The following is a 13,628-nucleotide window of genomic DNA, read 5'->3' on the forward strand; positions in this document are numbered from 1 at the left end:
AGCTAGGGGGGAATTCGAAACCATGTTCATGCTTACAATATGATTTGATTACTTTTAGTTGTGATTCATAAGTTGTGAATTCAATTTACTTATCCATTTGAATTAAAACTGATTTGTGTGTGTTGGTTGAGAGTGCACGCTTGATTTTCATGCATAAATCTGATGATAGGATATAAGGGAGTTTCACCTAATTGTTATGAACTTATATTCACAAGTAGTGAAGGTTGCTCGTCACAACTGTGTTAAGTAAATTCTTGGCATAAGTTTCATGCAATTCATAGTTACAAGTGTTTCGTCAATGCTTATGATTTTCATAGAACTTAATGATTCTTACTTGTATCTCTATTATGCAATTCATGTAGGGAACTTGTGGGGAATGCTTTGGGTTGTTGTATGCAATCATCAAATTCAATGAAATTAGGAAAATCTAAGGGTTAATTAGTGCATTTCACAGTTAATCTGGGCCATTGAGAATTCGTAGTTTATTGAAAAGCAACTGGAAATTGTTTTGTTTGCAAGTGTGTCATGTGTGGAGAAGAACCTCCTAGCTAGCCTTCCATCCATTCAATTTACTCAAATTCGTGCAGATTTCATTAGTTCTTTAATTTACTTGTTTTGTTTTCAAATTCGTCAAAACCAAAACCCCCTTTACCTTGTTGAGTCATATTAGTTAGAAACTAATTTAGTTTGTGTTTTTAAGTGTTTCGAACCAAGTTAAAACCAAAATTCGTCCAAAAGTGTGTTTAGAGTCCAAATTTGCCCAGTTTGTGTTTTTAGGCAGATTTGAGCGTTTTTAGCCTGTTTTGAGTCTTTTGAGTTTGTTTTTAGTTCTTTGAGTCTAGTGTAGTGTTTTTAAATTTGTTTATATGTTTTTAAGTCAATTTAGAGGTTATTAGCAAGCCCTCCTAATCCCCGGTCCAGAATGATCCCTACTTACATTCTTTACTACAATTGATACAAGAGGGTTTAATTTGTGTGTTAACTTAATTCGCATCAATAGTTATGAATTGCAATTCTAGATTACGAAACAGGAACAAGTAATTAATTCATCATATATTATTCCTAAATAGGTATTTGATTTAACATGTCAAAAGAACATGTGACGTTTTCAATGTCATTTAGTGTTAATCATATCATTCTGGGATTATATTGGGTGATGATAAAATCATCACTTATAAGTTTGATATGAGACGAAAAACATTGGTCATTGACTTTTTTATTTTGTGATGCTTATTCCATCACTTACTAACAGAATACGTGACGAAATTAGCACCACGTAAAAGAAAAATATGTGGCGACTCTAACATTCGTCACGTAAACTATCAGTGATGCTATATAGGTGACGATAATTGTGACGCTGGAATTCGTCACATATAGTCAAATGTGACGAATTTTCATATTTATGTGACAAATGTCTGTCTCCACAAAAACCCTGTTTTCTTGTAGTAATTAATACTAATTGAATATTAAAATTTTGAAATAACTTACATGAAGCTGCTTCGTCAGCCCATCCCCTAGCCGAACGTACACCTCCTTGAACATATCAATTTTAGGAAACTTTGACCCCCCCGACTGGAAAAAATTTAAAAAGTGTTAACATAGATTACCAATTGTGTAATAAAGAGTAAAAATATTGAAAACTTAAAATAAATATACGGTTACCTTACGTTGCTCTTTCAACCTATAAGAGAAGCGTTGTGAGTCGAATCGGTGAAGAAGTTTCTTCTTCGACCGATTGATCGAGTTTGCCTTCACTTTTTTCTGTTGAATTAAAAAAAAAAATTAGTTTATATATTTATAACAAATGAATAAAAAATGAAAATTTTATTTAAAATTGTAAATTTTTTATTAATATATTATACGTACGAGGTATTTCTTGTCTTGAAAATGGCCGCAGAGCCACTTCCATTCATCCCAACGGTCCACCAACTCTATAGGGCACCCCAACTTCTAAAACGACCTCCGGACCGTCATATAGCTCATAATGCTTGTGGAGGTCGCTTTTCCATTGAGTGAACATACCAGAGCAAAGGTCGTTGATGTACTGCATTTGATTGGCATGGAGGTTGGAGAGCTCATAGTGATGCTGCAAAACTCAACAAATAAATAGTAGTTAAAATTTATAATCTTTGTATACTTTAATAAAAATTTAGTATTTGAGGTTGAAAATACTTACTGATAATTCATGAAGAACAACTTCCTTGACTTCTAGTGGGACATCTCTCCATGACTCCCACATGAGTGGGCAATGGTTCCTGATAACCGCCTAACATCGATGGCCAACGCACTGTGCTGCTCCTTTGTTGCAGCCGCACGATGTCGAGGATCCCAATGAATGGTGATCTTCTCGATCATGGTGCAAATGGTCTGTGATGCCTTAAGTAGTCTGCAAGGGCCCCTGGTTTTTTATTTTTTTTTTGACCTACCAAATAAACAAAGTAAACATAAGACTAATTCTATTTTCAGCCCTAAAACTATAACATTTCCTAAAACCTGTAGACAATATAACAACAAAAACAACACATCCACCCAACCATTCAAACAGTTTATACCAATTGGGAACGTTAAAACAAAATTTCCAACTTGTTGATATGACTTCACACTGCTAGTCTACAACAAGTTTTGGCTTGCAAGGCCAGGTGTGCCAACTTAAATCGTTTACAATAGTGGTTATACTAAATGACAACAATAGAGGCAAAGCACTAAAAGCGAAGTTCTTAGTAAGTTCATTTTAATTAATGGGAATGTGATAGCTTTGAAGGTTCAAGCATGCCTACAGACAAATGTCAATGTTTTTTGACCATCATGAAACCAGAAGCAAGCTTATCAATGGACAAAGCAAGCTTACCTGTCTGAGACCCCTCTCCATGGACAGAGGAAGCCTTACTAGACTACTGAGCCTCCTTAGAACTCCGGGGCCGTCGATGAGTCTATCGGGCGCTTAGTACATGATGCATTAATGAAGAAGTCAATGACGCAAGAGCCGTAGACACCGTTGGCCCCAAAGGCGTGACCGGAGGGAGACCCGTCATGGTCATATTAGCAAATGTGAATGAGGCTAGAATGTCTGATATAGTAGCTCAATGTCTTAGCGAATGGGATGACTGTGGTTAAACACGGAGCTTAATTCCCAGCAACCAAATAAAATGAGAACTTAAAGCAAAAGCATTCTTAAAATTACATGATGAAATTAATTCCAACTAATTATCAAATGCATGCCATGACAAAGTTAAAACCAACATATTATCAAATAAATAATAGGCAGCAGTTAGAATCTGCATGGTGAAAATTAGTGAGGTTTTAGCAGTTAGAATCTGCAATTGGATTGATGATATTATACATACGGAAGAAGAAACTCAGAAGTGAAGGTAAAAATCTCAGACAAGGACTCCGACTTTTATTTTATTTCTGTGTATATGATTATAAGATTGAGGAACAAAAATATAATCCAGAGTATCATGACATTGACAATGAAAAATGCAGTAGATAAGGTGTTAGTATTTTATTTTGAAAGTGTAACTAACTGCTCACATCATTTTTAGCAGTAAGAACTAAGAACTTATTTCCTCAGTGAAGAACACATGAGCATAGCTCACATAGAGGTGGCAAATTTATCGTTGTATCGTAGGTATAGTCATAGCCATTTTTTCTTTTCTTATACCTTTAAAAATAAAAGAGAAAATTAGGTCAAAATAGTATTTGGTAACTGCTTAAAGGCATCATCAGGCTCTTATGGATAGAACCGACTTCTTTCCAGATCTGATATGCAACTGGTACTAATGTAGTTAATGAAAACTTCAAACTAATAAAGCAAATCAAGAAATTATGCAGCCTATTTAGTATGTTATAATGGCATTTATATCACTTTCATTCCCACACCACCGAACCAAGGACCAATTGACAATGAGTGGAGAGGCACAAGATCATAAATATGTTCCTATGTGAGACTTCACATTCCAATTGTGTAAACACACTCAACGGTACCCTCATGTGTAGTGTAGAGTAACTTGAGCTAAACACATGGAGCTAAGTGCGCGGACAACACATACATGGGATGACATGAGAGCACGTGTAGCCGTTAGGGCTTGACATGTAGATTGTGTGCTTGGATACATGATGTAAAATTATGTGATGTAAAATTATGCGCATGGCAACATGACTTTGCGGTCTCGATGTAAAGATTTATACTCTAACCAACGACTACACCATTCTAAACCAAGACACACAAAACAGATTGCAGCACACCTTCTCCATAACCAATAACTGAAAAGGTTCAAAACTCCATCTAAAACAAAAATTGATTACACATAATCGATACAGACATCAGAAACATAAACAAATGCATCAAGATCTAATTTTATCCTACTCTAGGAACATCTATAGTAAGGTGGGTACCACATGCATGATGTGACTACAAAGATGCTAATTTGAAGTCTCAACTCTGACAAGAAAAAAAAATAGAACAAGCAACCCCTCTTCTCACGAAACACATATCATGCAAAAATAATCATTTCATTACCCCAATTGCCTTAATTTTCTTAGCAAACAAACAGAATCACAGAACAATGAAATGATGCTAAAACAAAACAAAACTCAATAGAACCTAAATCACAAACCCTAAACCCAAACTTTAAACTTTATCATCAAATCTTCAACCCCATAAACCCTAAAACAAAAAAGCCAACATGCTAAAAGGGATTAATCAAACACAGAAGAATTGAATTATTCAGAAACAATGAGAGCAAAAAGATTAGACCTTGGAGAGTTCAAGGAGCGTGTTTTCACGAAGTTTGGGGTTGCGCATTTTCATCCTTTCAAATTTCTAACTATCCTAATAAAAAAATTTGTCCCAGTAAAACACATTTTTCATTACCCAGTAAAACAAATTTCTAACTATCCGAATATGTATTTATAATCAAAGCTAATTAATAAATTAATCAATAACCCAAGATACCCAATTCAAACCCTGAATTCCTAACACAGGATTCCCAATTCCAACCCTAAATCTCTAACCCAGGATCCATAATTCCAACCCTAAATCCCTAAATGTTGTAATTAAAACAATTCAACATAAAAATTGAGAAAAGTGAACTTATAAATAATTGAATTAATGGAGACTGGGTGCTTACCTAGTAATGTTGTGGCGGTAGGGAGAGGGTGTGGCGTCAGAGTGCGGCAGATGTGAGAGACTAAGAAATAGAGAGAGTGCGAGAAAGAGAGAAAGGGAGAGAGGGAGAAACTAAGATAGTGAGTATGAGATATAGAGAGATAGAGTGAGGAGCTTAAGAAAATCGAGAGAGAGAGAGAGAGAAAGGAGCTTGAGTTCGGACAAAATCGAGAGAGAGATTGAGTGAGTCTGAGATAGAGAGAGATAGTGAATTGAAGGCGCTGAAATAAAAATGCGCCTAATTTTGTGAAAAAAATCAAATTTTTACATGTTTGCACGATGAGGGTGTTTAAAGTTTCATCGCGCCACCAGTTAAAAAAAATGAATTTTTAAATATTTGCGCGACAAACATTTCTAAAATGTCATCACGCATATATGCAAATTTAATTTATTTTTTGGTTTAAATAAATAAATTATTTTTTTATAATTAATTTTATTACAAATTTTAAAGGAAATTTTTGTTTGTATACAAAATACCATTCAATAAATATCATTACATTTACATCATAATTTTTCATTAATCCTCATCTGAACTAGAATAAATATCATCACTATTGTCAGATTTAGATTCATATTCATCCTCGTCTGTAGGCATGTTAACATCGTTGTTTGTGCGCTCGGGTGCATTGTATCCTGGTAGATCCCCGAAGTTAATCATAATGGAGTTGATCGGTATTCAATTTCAAGACATCCGGCTACTTGATACGGTTCTTGTACAATAGTCATATCCCGCAGTGTATCTGCACCAAGTTCCGTTGAAGTCTCCAATTGTTGGTCAACAATGTCACCATAATCGTCATCGGCAGCAAGATCTCGGCTCGGAATATCATATAGCCCTCTGTGCACAATCTTTTGAACGACTTTCCATCCTTTCCCGCCCTTAGGGTCATCTATATAGAAAATTTGTTTGGCCATCGTTGCCAAAATGTAGGGGTCGTTGTTATACCAACTTCTGGTAGTGTTGACCGATGGCAAACCATCGTCTTGCTTAACATCTCCAACCTTACGTGCGTTTATATCAAACCAGTGACACTCAAACATGATAACTTGACACCGGTTTTTAAAGCAATTACACAACACTTGTCAGTTTTCCATATAAATCAATGTCTGCCATGTCGCCCACCCGGGACATGTACCCTACTATTTTGCATACAAGGCTTGTCATTGTGATCAGCTGCCAAAAACTTGATGCCATTACATGACAGCCAGAGTACAAATCTGCGCTTAGGGGCCCATTAGCCAAGTTGTACAATTCTTCAGTGTAAGCGGGCGAATTCATCTCCTTCAATTTCCTCACATAAATAAATGAGAAAAAATTACCGTGTTCGTTTAACATTTACAATTATGCAAATAACCCAAAACACAAACAACTTACATCTTCACGAAACCATCGAGGAAACAATTCATGATGCTTTTTGGCATATAAATGTGAATGATGTTCCCGCTTTATCAACTCTTCATGCTCATCTAGGTAGGTAATTGTCTCGTCACAGTTGTTAAGTACAAATCAATGTGCTACCTCAATGTCCATTTTGTCAAACGACTCTCCTCTTATTGGTTCACCAAAGGGTCATGCAATTTGGGCAAAAACATCACACCACCTTCATTCTTGTGTTGCTGTCGGTTGAACGTAGTCTCTGTTGGAAATGTGCCCTAAAACCAATCATATGATGATACTTTACGGACATTTCAAATGTTAAACTAATCTAGTTTAACATATAAAGGGCAAAGATTATTGTTTGAGCCATCTCATATAAATGTTATATGCTTAAACGATAAAGTCCAAGGAATATGTGATTGGGAGAATGCAATCTAATGAAGTTAGATTAATGAGACCATTCTTTCGTAGACACATCCTAAATGTTCCTGATCATAGGATTACCAATTGGGCATTGACAGTCCGTTAAGATCAGTACGTACTGTGTCTTCTCTCAGGGAGAGTGACTAGTCTCGAGTCATTGGTGTGTGTGACATCAAGACAAGTACGTAGGTGCTCAATAAGAGAATGAGTTCACTGAACGTGATCAACGAAGAGTTCTTATATTCCATGTCACATGAGAACTCATGGTTGGGATAATGCAAAGTAGTCCTTTGACCTGAGGCATCACAGTTGTCTTGTGGTTAAGTCCTTAATCTTTGATTATGTCTAATTCACCCCCTAGGGGTGTCACGGCATCGTTGGGGTTAAGCCACTTAGCTATGGAGACAAGTAAATGCGCAACAAGGGATCTCTAACCTTCAAACAGTTGAGGGAGAATACTCTATGATATGATTTGGAATCTCTGGCCAGAGTATGAATGAGATTGGGGAATGCGTTCCAAATCACATTCAAGGAAATCATATAAGCAAACGATTCACATTGGATAGTAGACATGAGTAAATAAACTATCATACCAAACAATGTGGTCAAGAGTATTAGATTAGAGAAGGACCGTATTGCATTTGTAATCCCGAACTGAATAGGTTCTCTAACCTCTTCTGATTAGCTTGGGTAACCATGACATGCTGCTAGGCGTCAACCATGGTTTGTGGAAGCCCTATACGTGTATAACCACTAAAGGGAGAATTGAAAATTGTTTCAATTCACAATCGATGTAAAATTGTTTTAATCGCCCACTGCCTCGCTAAAAGGAACCTAATGGATCGCACACCATAAAAGGTAGAGATTGAAGATTAAACGGAAATGAGTAAGAATGATTAAATGGTTTAATCATTTATTTATGGCAAGGATTAATTAATATGTTAATTAATCAAACGAATAAGTTCGTTAAAGACTTCGGGATAGTTTTGGACCTTAAGGCCCAATGGGCTTCGAACGTCAAGCCCATTAACTTAAGTTGTATGACAATTTAATGAATAAAGATTCATTAAGGCCCAAAAGCCCAAAACTCCCTAAATGGCCGGCCATATGTGTATGAATTAGGGTTTTGGTTGTTTAGGTCACTTAAAGAAGTGACTATATAAATGACTTTATAGCCAAATATTCATTAATGTGATTAAGGGTTTATTTTGGGTGAAAATGGGTGAGAATTGTCTCTCCATTTTCTCTCTAAAGAAGCTAACACCTTGGAGGGTACATCTAGCAATACTACTACTCCAAGGTCACTCATTTCTTCTACAATCAAACCTTGGTGAAGAGACTTAGAGGTTCCCTATTTTGGGAACTTGGAGAAACCTATTCTTCCATCCAAATCCATGGATCTAAGAAGCAAGGAATGAAGGCCCCTATCTCTTTGGGTGATTAGCCTTTGCTTATGCAAAGAGGAATCTACAAAGGTATTAATTTCAACTCACTTTGTTTTGAGTTGATTATTGGTTCACCAATCTACTAGGCTTTGAATTTCATGGGTAATGTTTTGTTTTTGAATGCATACAAGCATGATTCCGCCTTTAATTTGTTAATTGCATGCCATATGATGTTATTCAAATGAACATGTTTTTCAAAATAAATCCTTCAAGTGGTATCAGAGCCTAGGTCTAGTAGTTGGTGAATCCTTTTGGGTTTTGTAGTTCATAAGTTTATGATTTAAAAGTTGTAATTGTTACAAGCTTTATTCTTGCTTCTTTGAATGTAAATTTTGTTTGAAAATTTGCCATCTCAAATGTTGTAGATGTAGTTCATATGAGCATGAATATTGGAGCTAAAATTTGGTGTCATGATTTTGGGGATTTTCGGCCAAATCCAAAGGGTGATTTTTTGGGTTCATGTTTGTCTTGTTAAAATGGTTTTAAGGTGACTTTTGGAACCCCTAAGTACCCTAGGATGTTAGCCTCATTTTGAATGATAAAAATTTGAGTTTTATTGCATGAAAACATTCATGGAGCTCTTATGGGTTTTCATGGATGTTCTTCATATGTTCTTGATGTTCTTGCCAAGAACACAAAGGTTTGTGTTTTGATTCAAAGTTTTGATTTATTTCATAAAGTTTATGATATATGTTTTTCAAATGATTTATCATGTATTTAAAGTGTTAAATATTTGTATAAATGATGATGGAAACATCAATCATCAAAACATATATTATTTTTATGAAAGTATTTAAAGTGTTAAATATTTGTATAAATGATGAAAGAAATATCAATCATCAAAACATATATTATTTTTATGAAAGGTGAAAGCACTACTTGATTGTTTTTGACAAAACTAATAAATCAAAACACCCACCACTCATTTTTATCCCTAAAAACCGGCCACCCTAATAAAATAGGGTATTTTTGGGGCTTTTATGCAATTACATAAAGTTTTGATACTTTTGTGTATTTGTACTTTGACCCGAAAGTTTACGTTTTGACGTTAAGGCCTAAAAACGCTAAAGGACAAATTGTTTTGCTCCTTTAATGAAGTTTTTGAATTTATTTAAATTTTGGGTTCTAGTTGTATTTACATGAAGTAGTGACTTTTGTGTTTTTACAAAGTGACCCCAAAAGTTTATGTTTTCGCAATATGGCCCAAAAAGTTGTGGTTATTGCATGATGGCCCAAATAGGATGAGAACAAAATTGTTTTGTCTCTTTAAATGAGAATTGGATTTTCATTTTGTTTAGCTCCACTTAAATCAATTTTATGGATACAAAAACCAAATGAAAATGTTGCATTCAATTAATTAGTTAAAGCGTTAATTAATTAAAGGATGATTATGAACATAAGCCTAATATAATTGAGCTATGTGAAAGGCGTTTCAAATTTGTTTGAACCATGGGAATGTGTAGATTAGATTTTGGTTGTAATTTGATTTGATCAAATGTTGTAAAAGGGCATAAGTCCTTCTTTACTTTAAGGTAATTTGTTTTATGCAAATGTTGTAATGAGCATAAGCTCATCCTTTACTTTGAAGTATTTCTTTCTTGCTTTATATGATATGCATGAAAATGAAGTAATTGGGTCCAACGCCCCTAAGACAACACGCCTTAATGTGATTAAACGCGTAACTAAAATCAATCTCCATCCCTAGACCGAGATTCAACACAAGGCTCGTGTTGAATCTAAACAAAGGTTCATAGTCATCCTAAGGCCCTAAGGCAACTATATAGTCCATCAAATAAATGCAAACCTTATGTTAGTAGTAACATATACTCTTGCTTTAAAAACCGTTTTAAAAGCATAGTGGGAGTATTATGTACAACTAAAACAATCATATGGACCAATAGTTGTAATAGGACCAAAATTGTTTTAATAGAGATTAAAATGTATATTGATATGTGATGAGACCTAAAACCCTCAACCAAACCAATATTAAGTTGATAAGCGGAGAGTGCTTAGAACACTCTTTCGTGGCCTTCCACCGTGGTAGGCTCCGATCGTTTGTGACTCGTACACCGGCTTCACCCTATAATGGGGGAGTACAAAGTGCGTGCTTACACTCAGGAGGAGTTCTATATACATACATGATGAAGTGAGGTAGGCAACGAGTTTAGCCAACATGATATAATTTTGAGGCTATGCTTGAACACCTACACGAACTAGGCATGGTGGGAATGACTTAACTAAGTACAATGACGCCAACATGATATAATTCTGAGGCATCATTTTCTAGAGGCCAAACTAGATGGGTACTTGCAAGAGGTTGTTGCAAATGAGTAAGCGTACTCTCTCATTATTATTAACGCTAGCCAACATGATATAATTCTGAGGTGGGCTTGGTAGTAGTGAGTATCCCATAACCTACTAAGAGTTTCATCCAAAACTCTCGAATTCCTATGAGGGATATGGAATTTGCCAAAAATTGTGGGTGGTGCTATTTGATTTAAAGACCCAAATCAAATGGCTTAAAATCAATCAATTTATATTCGTTATGTATTTGATTACCAATATATTTGCAAACGCTATCCAACACTTGACAAATAAAAGCCGAACGTTTAGTTTACGGACTTGGTACTACAAAACCATAGATTGTCTTTAATGGCTTGTAAAAGTACCAAAGTAGTCTCATCCTCACAATCTTCCTATTGATAATGTATCATTAGAAGAATATGTTAGAAAAGGTCTATCATAAAGAGGACAACACTTTTAATGTCATAATTCTTCAATTACAAATTGTTGTATGAAGAAATAGGAGTTGCTTTGAACAACCCTTAGTCAATGCAAACACTTAGTGCTTGTTTCTTTGTTACATGAACAAGGAACTTGAGAAGAAAGCACAAAGGCATGGACACTTTATGTGCCATGATTCTTCACTTACAATTTGTTGTGTGAAGAAATAAGAGTTGCCTTGTACAACTCTTGAAAGTTTGTAATTATGTTTAGAACATAATGGTTGGTTGACAAAAATAGTCCATTAACATGGACTCATGATGATTTTGAATCATTGAGTGTTGAAGTGTTAAACCACTTAACGAGACGGAAACTAGGCAAGGACTTCACCTTTGTTTCCCCTATCCTAATGGTTCACTAAGTTTATGGTAAACTATGTAGTGAACAATAACCACATACTCTCCAAATTGTTTGATGTGTATAACACAATTGCAAAAGGTTTCAAGAGAGATAGTGGGAGTTTAGGGACCACGACTAATGTAGTCAAAGGTGAAAGTCAAATAAAGAAGATAAATAACTCCAAGGGAACAAACTTTCTTTATGAAAGGATGGACATTGGAAGGGGTATTTGCAAGAATTGTCTTGCAAGTGTCAAGAACACACCTTTCGAAGGTGTTGTAAATTGTTCTTGAATAGTTCAAAACAGTTGGTTCTTCTACTTGAATGTATGATTCCGTATTAGTAACTATGTTTTACAAATCGTTGTAAAAGTGTGACTAATAAGAAGTAGAAGATATATGAGAGAAGAAAAGGTGCTTCACATACGGAACGTGAATAAGATATAGATCTCTGCGAAAGCAGATAGTACTTACTTCCTCATATGAACTACCAAAGAAATTGGATTATAGTAATCTAATTGATTGTCTCTATAGTAGAGATGATATGGTAGTGTTAACTGTTTAGAATATAATGATGCTTAAAACCCAAAAGGTTGCAAGGTAGTGACTAATCCCAACTAAATTGTGATACCTCTAAAACATAAGTTACGAGTTGGTGAAACAAGGATACTTTGGATCGTTAGATCCGGATCCAATACCTTCTTGTTAAAATTGTATAGAGGCGAAATGTTTGAATCTTTATTCTTTTGGAAAGAAGAAAGAATCACAAAGTTGTTGAGGTTAATTCACTTAGATGTTAGTGGCACTTGTCCACAACATAATACTACTCATGTTATATGACATTCACCGAAGATCACTCTCGGTTGGACTATAGTTTATTTTGAATAAACACAAGTCCGAATACTTTGCAAAAGGTTTCAAAGAATTCAAGAAATGTAAATAGATGAGTAATATATCTAAAGTATTTACCTCCTTAGATTTGATCCAAGGAAAGGTAACACTTTAGATGAGTTTCCTTGAAAGATATCAAGGAAAATAGCATCATAAGATAATGTATTTCTCCATTAGGAGAAGAACGAACTTGAATAAGATTTAGTTCGTTAAATGTTATCTATTACCCATATATAGGATATATACTTCTAAAACAATATGATTGTCGATGAGAAGATCTTCCAATATTTTCATGACTCCATAAGATGTAGTTGGAAAAGAAAGACAAATCTTAAGCATGTTAAAGATTTGGGGTTGTGTGCTAATAAGCAATATTCGTTTGATAACAATCTTGTAGGATATCCTTAAAATAACTTTTGGATATCGCTTCTATAAACCAACTAACAAATGTTGTTTTGTTGGGAAGTTCATTGTAATCCTACAATGTGATTTGCCTAAGAGCAAATGAACGAGAGATAGAACTCAAAGAATGGGTTCTTTGAGAGACAAGGAAGTAATCAACAAATATAACAACCTAGTTCCTATACCACAAGCTCCAAGGTAGTCGATAAGAATGAAAATCCTTATGACTACATTGAGTGCATATACGATATATACTCAAGGAAATGGTAAAGTACCATTTGACTCGAAATAATGAAACCTTCATAGCTAATTGGTAGCTTAAGGTAACTACAATCAAAGAGAATGGTTGACTTTGAAGAAACCATCTTTGAGGTAGGCTTGGTTTCAATTAATTCGAAGATTGCTAGCTACAACTAAAATGGTGATTCAATGTTTTGACATAATATGGGTTTCCGAAACCATTATTAAGATAGTCTTGATAATATATGTCCAAAACTATAAATCACAAGACATGTAAGTTGTAGAGATCCATCCATCATGGATCTTAGCAAGATAGTGGGAGCTATTTGCATTTTATGAGGAAAAAGGATCAAATCGTTTGATTTCTCATCAAGATGTAAATGAATCTTTTGTTTACGAGTTTTACAAAAGATTAGTGGGAGTTAATCATGTTCCTAAAATTTAAGTATATATGATATATTAATTTTGGAAATGAAAAGAATACTTCTTCGTTAAAGTTATGACTTTAATACATTATATGAAGATAGAATGTATATGGGAGATATAGTCTATATACATGG

At 34.8% G+C, this 13,628-nt stretch overlaps 1 pseudogene; it reads right to left on the reverse strand.

The window, feature by feature from the left end:
• Nucleotides 1-1,514: 1,514 nt before the first annotated feature.
• On the reverse strand, nt 1,515-2,239 carry LOC126630077 (uncharacterized; annotated as a pseudogene).
• Between the last annotated feature and the right edge of the window lie 11,389 nt (nt 2,240-13,628).

The sequence above is a fragment of the Malus sylvestris genome, chromosome 7, assembly GCF_916048215.2.
Source record: "Malus sylvestris chromosome 7, drMalSylv7.2, whole genome shotgun sequence".
In the NCBI taxonomy this organism is placed as follows: Eukaryota; Viridiplantae; Streptophyta; class Magnoliopsida; order Rosales; family Rosaceae; genus Malus; species Malus sylvestris.